The sequence below is a fragment of the Thermobia domestica genome, chromosome 4 (assembly GCF_964235325.1).
Source record: "Thermobia domestica chromosome 4, izTheDome1.hap1.1, whole genome shotgun sequence".
NCBI classification, from domain to species: domain Eukaryota; kingdom Metazoa; phylum Arthropoda; class Insecta; order Zygentoma; family Lepismatidae; genus Thermobia; species Thermobia domestica.
The window spans coordinates 27,383,246-27,393,045 of NC_137457.1; positions in this window are offsets into that span (position 1 = coordinate 27,383,246).

Sequence of the window (9,800 nt, forward strand, 5' to 3'; positions counted from 1 at the left end):
AATTAAGGTGATATATAAGTTGTTCATATGTTTTCTACTTTTTTCTTAATAACTACAACATCCGGCAGGGAAATCTGACGGTTTTTGAAATTATAGTACGAAGTTGCTATTGGAAATGAAACAAATCTGATTGTTTTTTTTTTTTTTTTTTTGAGCTGTTGAATCAATAAAAAAACGTTGAAGAAAGCCTACATTTCAAAAATGACGTCATTCCATTATTTTAAACTCATTCTCGCAATATATCACTGAAATCCACAAAACACGTTGCCCATTCAGCATGAGATGAATACCTAATCCACGAAATATCCCAGAATGATCGCAATGTCCTGAATGTGTTGCCGTATTGTCTATGGATAGCAAATTTGCGTGTAAATGGGTCATATGTGTTTAAAAAAGTTACACATTCAGTAACAGTAAATTCTAAACGTCTTGTTACCATGTTGCAAGATATTTTCTTGTCATTATTCACAAATGATGATGCAAGACATTTTCTTGTCATTCTTCACAGATGATGATGCAAGACACTTTCTTGTCATTCTTCACAGATGATGATGCAAGACATTTTCTTGTCATTCTTCACAGATGATGATGCAAGACATTTTCTTGTCATTCTTCACAGATGATGATGTAAGACATTTTCTTGTCATTCTTCACAGATGATGATGCAAGACATTTTCTTGTCATTCTTCACATATGATGATGCAAGACATTTTCTTGTCATTCTTCACAGATGATGATGTAAGACATTTTCTTGTCATTCTTTACAGATGGTGAATTGACCAAACACAAATATGTTTTTTGTGAGATAGTGCGACTGTGGAACATCGGTGGCTGTTCTCAGGTAAATGTTTTTCAACCATCTTATTCTTCCACGAGGCAACAACCTATGACCACCTCGTTCACCAGTTGCCATGCATTTTTTTCAATGAGAATTACTAACGTCGAAGGAGAAGTTTGCGTGAACAAATTTTGCATTACAGAAAAACTGAAAAGTGCAACTCATAGGGAATAGCGACAAGTACTGAAGATATGATCCAACGTGTTGTTTCAATGATAAATTGTGGTCAGTGCATTCGCAAGAGTGTATATAATTTGGGTTACTTTATTTTTAACATTTAAAACACAGTTCTGACCAGAACGAAATGAATTATATTAATAACTATACGTTTTTTGTTACAGTTTCAAGGACCTAAAGTCCTCTTCATCAGAGTTTTCTCAATGTCTGATGAAGAGGACGTTAGGTCCTTGAAACTGTAACAAAAATCGTATAGTTATTAAATAATTCATTTTGTTCTGGTCAGAAATGTGTTTTAAATGTTATTGTGATTATCCAGAACCATGGAGTTTATTTATTTTTAAAACGTAGATTTTCTTCATCCATATTTATTTGTTTTGGTTCATAAATAGCATTTCGTTTGCTGTGTTATGTCAAACTACCAAATTAAACTATAATTTCAAAAACCCTCAGACTTCCCTGTCGAACCATGTGTTAAGAGGTCCCATCGTTCAAACCAAACTGCTCATCAAAAAAAAAAAAAATCTATAAAACCAAAGATTCAATAAAATCAATCATAAAAACAGAAAGTTGCACTTTTGTATCCTCATTATGAAAACAAAAAAATCCCAGAAAAATGTTTTTTTTTCGTGTCCCTATATATTTGAAATTTTCCCAACTCAATAAACTTGGGGGGAGCTCAGTGGTAGAGCGTTCACCTCCGGTGCTTGGGGTCCCTGGTGCGATCCCAGCTCGCGCCGTGTGGACTTTGTGGTGGACAAACACCGTGCTCGTGGGTTTTCTCGGAGTTCTCCCGTTTCCTCCCACTTTCTTCATTCCACCATTTCACTCATCTCTCATCATCACCGTCTCCTTTTAGTCTAACCGGCATGACCGTGGGACGAAAAACTTAAAGATTTCATTTCATTTTAATAATCTTGGGGAAAGTTGATTCTGATTGAAAGAAGAAGTTCTGACTGACTGATCAACGCCCAGGACAATCTACTTAAGATAGAAACTTCAAATTTGGGTAGAAGATAGGATTTGTCATGTAGGATACCACTTAGGAAGGATTTTGGGGAAATCGAGTAGGAAGAGGGAAAATAAGGATGACAATTATTATATTAAAAATCCCTCTATCTCCGATACTGTGAAGATATGAGAATTGAAATTTGGTATTTAGACTTCTCATTTAAAACAATTAAATACGTTTCAGTGACTTTTTGATATTTTATCAAGAAGGGAATAAAATGGATGCGAAGGGGAAAGGGTAGAAAGACTACAATTGTTATAATATGTCTAAATCTCGGAATGTGTTACAGACATGAAATTTGGCATTTGGAAGTTTCATTGAAATTAATTAGGTACGTATTTCAGTGTTTCTTAATGTTATAAAATTAGCTTGATAAAATATAATACCTGTTGTATACAAATACAACACACAAAGTGTAGTCCGAAGACCAATACAAAGTTGTTTGTATAGTTAAAGTAAATAGGTGTGCCAAGGTCTAGGTGGCCAAGGGAAGGATAGCACAGAGCTCCGGGCAAGATAACTACAGTGCTTTAGAAATTTTCACTAACCAGCTAAGCAAAGGAAGGTTGGTGTCCCGCAGAGCTCGAAGCAAGCTAATCGGCAGGGAAAACCACAGAACTCCAGGCAAGCTAGGTGGTTATATAACAGGCAAATATAATAGGAATCTTATAATAAAAAGGTTGTGGGAGAAAACCGAATTATGTGTGGTAAATTGCTCTACCTAGGGGTAAAAGTGGATCTGAAAAGGTAGGGGGACGCATGGCGTCACGACGTGCCTAGTGCCCATCATTGTCCATTATAATCTTTAGGAAGTGGGGGGACGCCATAATTTTTTTTTTTTTTTTTTGAGCGGAGAACGATGTCCCCTGCGTTTAACCTCACTTTTACCCCTGAACTACCTTAATAAAGTAATTTTACACTGTTTAAACTAGAAAACGAGAAAAGAAGCCGAAAACAAAAAGGTACGCGAATTACCGTACTGTATTAAATAATAGTCCATAACTTGAAATCTCTTAAGCTTAGAGACATACAGTTTAACATTTGGTCTTTTCATGTAAAACAATAAGACACATGTTTAAGCCGTTTTTTTCTATGTTTATTTGGCCTAGAAGGGAAGAAGATTAGGTGGTTAGGAAAAAGACGTGAAATTACAATTATTATTATAAGATGGCCATATCCTGAAACCTGTAACTTTACAGGCATTAAATTTGTACTTGTACTTTTAATTTAATATTTCAGGGCTCTTTGATATTTTTCCTAGAAGAGAAGAAGTAAAAAAAAAAAAAAAAAAAAAAAAAAACAGAGTGGTGGTTGTAATTATTATAGAAAGATATTCATATCACGGAATCTGTTCGTGAAAGGTTAGAGACGTGAATTTTTCTGTTTGGCTATTTCATTTAAAATAAATGAATTCATATTTCATCATTTTTAAAAGTATTTATCTTAAAAGAGAAGAAAAGATGTAACAAGAAATAGAGTGGAGGCTGCAATTATTATAAGATATCCATATTTTGTATCCGTTAAGTGGGCATAGCAGGCAACTCACTGTTTGAACTTTTCATCTAAAATAATTATACTCATGATGATCTTGAAGTTTTGCTGGCGTCTTCTATTTATCCAATGTTCTCGGGATTGCTGCCAGATTGAATGTTGCTCTGATGAGCTTTCGTTACCATACAACGGTAACATCTTCAGAGCTATGTGTTGAAGTGTGCTGGTCGTACAATTTATAATTGTAGTCTTAAGGAGTTCCTGAGTTTCTATTGGTAGTTATTATTGGTCAATGGTGTGCTGTAATTTTGCCGGTGGAAACTCTTCTCTGATTGGTTGATGCTGATGAAGTTCTAAAGAAAAGCAAACAGCTCTGGAACAGGAAAATACTTAAAACTCTGTTCATTCGTACACACAAGCCCTCCATCAACAGAGACGAAGGTTATCATCTACCAGACATCTAGCTCTAGCTTCTCGGTATGAAAAGAAGCATCAGCCAACCAAAGAACAGTTTCCACCGGCAAAATTAGAGCACGCAATTGGCCAATAACAACTACCAATAACAATTCAGCAATTCCTTAAGACTACAATTATAAATTGTACGACCAGCACACTCCAACACATGGCTCTGAAGATGTTACCGCTATATGGTAACGAAAGCTCAGCAGAGCAACATTCACTCTGGCAGCAATCCCGAGAACATTGGATTAATTATTCTCATGTTTCAGCGCTTTCAGATGTTTGACCTAGAATAGGAGAAAAAGCGGTGGGAATACTACACTAGGATGCTCATATGAGACATTCGAATTTTGTGTGACAGATTACAGGGATTGGTTGCTTGAATTTGATTGTAACACCCCTTTCGTGAGTGAGGCTATACGAGATATGAACCTGCAAATTAATGTAGGATCCGAACCTCAGGAGCTTCCGATGGGAATCGAACTCGGGTCTCTTCTTCCAAACGCGTCTACGCTAACCATACATAATCGATTGAGTTCCTCGAGCCCAGACGAACTCTATATGAAAGGTACAGAAGGAAAAACAAAAAATATTGCCCACTGTAATACGTGGAGTGTTTGCTAACATAACTTATAGTTAAGTTAGATTTTAAAACACTAATATTCACACAAAATTAGACTTTTCCTTCTTTTTCTAATGTAGTGCAGTCAAAATGCCAATGCTTTTTATTGACCATATGTGAAACAATTATTACTTGTAATTGGTCAAATGTGTCTCCATATATATTGGTGAAATTATTCCATAAGGTCAACATGATTATCTGAATCTTTCCATTAATAAATCGAATAAATATATGGAAAAAATAGAGAAAAGTTTCCTTTGTTATACAGAACACTTTACAGCTTGCATAGGTTATTTAAACTTGAACAGTGAACTGAAAACCATTATAAATTGTATATTGCAGTAGGTCAACAAAAAGTGAATCGGTGTTTGTTAAAAACAACACTAGTCAATATTTTAAAGATTTTCACTTTATTTTCTGCTTTTTTGATATATATGCATACGTTTGTTATTTACTGTTCAAACAACATTGAAAGACAACAACTATTTCCAAGAAGAAAATACGTTTTACGAGTTTTATCAGGATAACGTTAACTATACTGCCAAATTAGCACCGTCGCCTAATTTGGCACCGTTCTATATCAGTTTTGTGCCAAATTGGTAACACTGAGTCTGTGTTAACCGCACCGGATCCTTGGTATTGAAAATAAAATGATAAAGTCATGCTTGGACCACAGCCTTTATTAAAATTGAATTTTGCTCCTTCATGTAGCGGACCATCCTTAAAAGTAGAAAATAATGAAATTGCGACTGATGTTTTATTAACAAATACCATTTCTAGTAGTTTCTACAATCCTGTTATTTTAATAAAAATACCATTTACATCTTTATTATGGCAATAAACTTTTTTCTCCATATACATTTTTATTTATTACATCCAAGACTGGCTTTTCTCACATTTATTGAATATTTCTAGATTTAGCAAAGCTTCAAACAAAAGTAGCAAAGCGTAGAAATATTTTTCTACTTTTTTCTTTAGTTTAAAGTAAATTTGTAAAAATTTATTCTTAGATGCTATGGGTCTTCCGTAGAATACCGTACAGAGTAAAAAAAATAGCTGTATTAATTAATTCATATAACTATTCTATCAGGCCTTGTTTCCATTTTGTACTAACACACTGAGCAAGACTATGTGATAATATGTAAAAAAAAACACTATCACGTAACAGTTTTAACACAATAACTGTGTCTTCACCAGACTTCCACCTGTGTCTTCATCAGAATTCCACTCCTTCCTCCTAGAGAAAGAGAAAAAGTGGAAGTCTGATGAAGACACAGTTATTGTGTTGAAACTGTTACGTAATTAGCGTTTTTTACATATTATCACATAGCCTTGCTCAGTGTGTTATTGTGTATTAATTAATTCAACACAATAACTCTGTATTTCTCGAGTTGTGTTAATTTTTACACAGGTTTGGTAATACTTCAACTCCGTCGGAAAAAATAAATTGTTAAACTGGTTAATTTGGTTACATGAACTACCAGATATTGTAACTTGGAGCGGTTTTACCAACAAATCATTAATATTTTGTGTAATTACCAAACAACAGCATGGGTCTGAGGTGACTCAATGGTAAAGCGTTGGGTTATCCCGTTCCCTTCCACTTTCTTCATTCCACCATTTTATTCATTTCACATCATCACCGTCTCTTTTAGCCTACCGGCATAATCGTGGGACGTAAAACTCAAAGATTTTATTTCATTCTTTTCAAACAACTGCTTTAAAATATTCTTTTTAAATAAAACAGAAACGACTATTATGAGGGATAGTAGAGTATGTGGCATAAATATTTATAAAATACTTATTTATTTACTTAACAATTGCCAGACACAGCTCAGAGGCCATTTTACTGGATATCTAACAACAACAATAACAATGGAAAGGATTTGGGAAGGTATCGGCCAGGGCTTGTTTAGTAGATACCATCCAGGCATTTGCCTGGTAGGACTAAAGAAAATCCTGGAAAACTCCTGTCAGGATGGTCAGCAGCGGGAATCGAACCTAGGACCTCCCAAATGCGAAGCCAACACACTACTTCGCTCGGTAAAGGAATGAAGTATACTAGGAGAGGGAAAGGAGCATAGTAAACTTTAATGTGACGACTTTGTAACCAGGCTTCCTGACTGAAAAAAAGAACAATGGGAAATGATAATGAAAGAAATATTGTGTCAAATGTTCTTAGCTTAGTGCCATTTTAAAAAGTCGATATGGCATTAAATACGCCAAGTATGGTAAGAATGTTGAAAATTGATGACATCTGTTTTGGTAATGTGTTTTATCTGAAAACGTATGCATTCAAAAATTATTTTTGTGAAAAGATAACAGAAAATATACTACGCTCTTCGTAATTGATACAAATGTCAAATATATATACTTCGTAAAAATTTGTTCTCAAAATAAAAGCTGACACAAATTTTCAATATCCGATTCTTAAATCTTTATGGATCCTTGACAGACAAATACATATGCCAGAAATTACAATATAAACGTATCTGTGTGATACACAAGATTTTGAAGCTGTTGTGGTAAATGGTAAGTTATTGTTATTAGCAAATGAAATGATTGACTGATCACTGATAAATAACACACTTATCAGGATTGTATTGGTACCTCCATGAGTTGCGTTAATAACCCAAGCTACGATGCTACTGACACCACAGTTATATATTGGAAACGCCCTACTTCTATTACAAGCGATCTTTCGTTCATGCATCTAATTCTTTAACACCACTCTGGTGTTATTTTCAAACTGGCAAATTAATTAGACACCGCTCTATACCAGCTTTGTGCCAAACCGGTAACACCGAGCTTGTGTTAACCGCAACACGGAGTTGAAAATAATACACTAAAGTGATACTTGTGCTAGGAGTGTTGATTTTATAAAAAAAAAAAAAGAAAAAAAGAAAGAAAAGAAAGAAAAAAAAGAGTTGTCTTTCTTCGTGTATCTTTAGCAACTTTTTGCATGTCCTCGCAACCGCGAATACCCCAAATGAATTCGCGGGTGGTTGGTGAGAGACTTGATAGAGAATGGATGGTGGACGTCTTCTGGCAGAGGTGGATATGCACCATTCCGCTCTAGCTTTCTTGCGAGTCCAATGTTTTGTTTATTTTTCGCATAAAATCTTTTTTAAAAAATAAAATGTCAAAGAACCACACCATTTATTTGTTACCTTTTTGAGTTTGTAAGCGTTGTTCTTGGTTAATTAATATTTTTTTATTATTCTCGTACCGTTATTATTAATTCTGGGCTAGTATGACGAGGATAGTAGCAGGCCGGTAGCCAGCCTAAAAATGTAGGGGCGGCCCGGTAGAAGTTAGGGGGGCCCGACCCAATCATATTATAGATCATTTTCAAGCCTACCGTGAAAATTTTAGGGGGGCAGGGAAAATTAGGGGGCCCGGCCCACCCTAGCCCCCGTGGATACGGGCCTGTATAGTAGTTTAATCCACCTCTCATTCTTCTTGACGCTTTGATTCCACCCTGTTCCTCTAGTAAGGACGTACCCAAGGAATTGTTAAGGGGGTAGCGTAAGTTCTCCTATAAGCGCCCTAGTGTGAAATTGCGTCGTTCACACGTTACTTTTGTTTACAAATGTTTTCTATGAACCACATTAAATAGGGTCAGAGCTCACTCTTGTAAGAAACGTTAACAGTTTAGCAGCTAATGTAAGTAACATAAGGACGTCCGCGACCTTGGAATCCGTTTGGATGGCAATACAGACCGTAATTCCGGACCGTCTGTAATTTCGGACCGTCTGTAATTCCGGACCATCTACAGAAAATATTCATTGCAGTTATTCAACCTGTATATTATCATTACTGCGAGGTTTAATCTTGTCTTTGTGTGTGTAAAAATTAGCAAATATGTAATAATAAATCAGATTATTTATTAGGTCCATTCTAAGATGAACAGATACTAAAGTTTTTTCTTTTATTTTGGAAATTTTGCCTACAAGTTCAGTTCAAAATTGTTCCCAATTTCACAGCTGACTTTGCTTTTTTGGTAATAGACTTACCTAATCCAATTAATAATTAGTTAATTGCATATGTAAACACTCGGACATTTTTCAATATCATACATCTGTATTACTCATTAAATAATCATAATTTTTATCTTGCCATTAAAATTTACTAATGTAAATGAAATGTAACTATACAATATAAACTATTCGGAAATAATAACCCTCATCACATACACATTGAACAATAGGTTATGAAAGAGAAAAAAATGAAAAGAAATCTTTGAGGTTTACGTCCCATGGTTATACCGGCTAGGCTAAAGAAGACAGTAATGATGAGAAATGAATGAATAAAGTGGGAGGAGACGAGAGAACCCCGAGGAAACACGGTGTTCGTCTTTCACAAAGGTCACTTCGCGCGAGCTGGGATCGAACCAAGGATTCCATGCACCAGAGGTGAACGCTCTACCACTTTTTTTAAAAAATTACATTTATTGAACTAAATTACCTATTAGATTACATTACATATACTGGTATAACATAGCGTTGGAGAAGGATACTATGAAACCTTACGAGAGCACTGTGAGAAAATTAGCAAATACAGACAGATCAGTCTTAGTTGACTGAAGAAAAGTCTGATTACGAACATATTTTAAATACAAATAATATTTATCCACTGTGCACTTCGGCCGAAAAGACAGAGTATAATAGATAATATGCCCGATAAGCCAATTAACATCACTGAGTTTAGTATAGGGATACCACACATAGTCCGGGAAAAGCGAGCATACAGCGAACAAAATAGTGAGTCAGTTTACGACAGATCACCGCAAGTAAATCACGTAAGGGGGTCCAGATCCTAAGAGTATCATTACATTCCGATACATGATCCAAAAGTGTATCCAGGCAAGTACAGTACACACAATTGGGAGAAACAGCACGATGGATAGTGTGAAGTCGTTCATTAGTAGGATGTTACTCATGAATAAAGCTCAACCAAACACTACGAATGTCCGAAGATAATATTTTGGTGTGCACATTATGCCAGATCACAGACCAGTCATATGTTGGAAGCTTCATACAAATACGGGGCACAGAATGACATACAACACTGTGAAGTAATTCAACATGTATCATTTTAGTGGACATGTTTAAAGTCACAGGTGACTGGGAAATACGTTCATGCGGAGACGAGTTCCTTTACATATTGGGGGCGCGATGGCTCAGTGGTAGAGCGTTCAC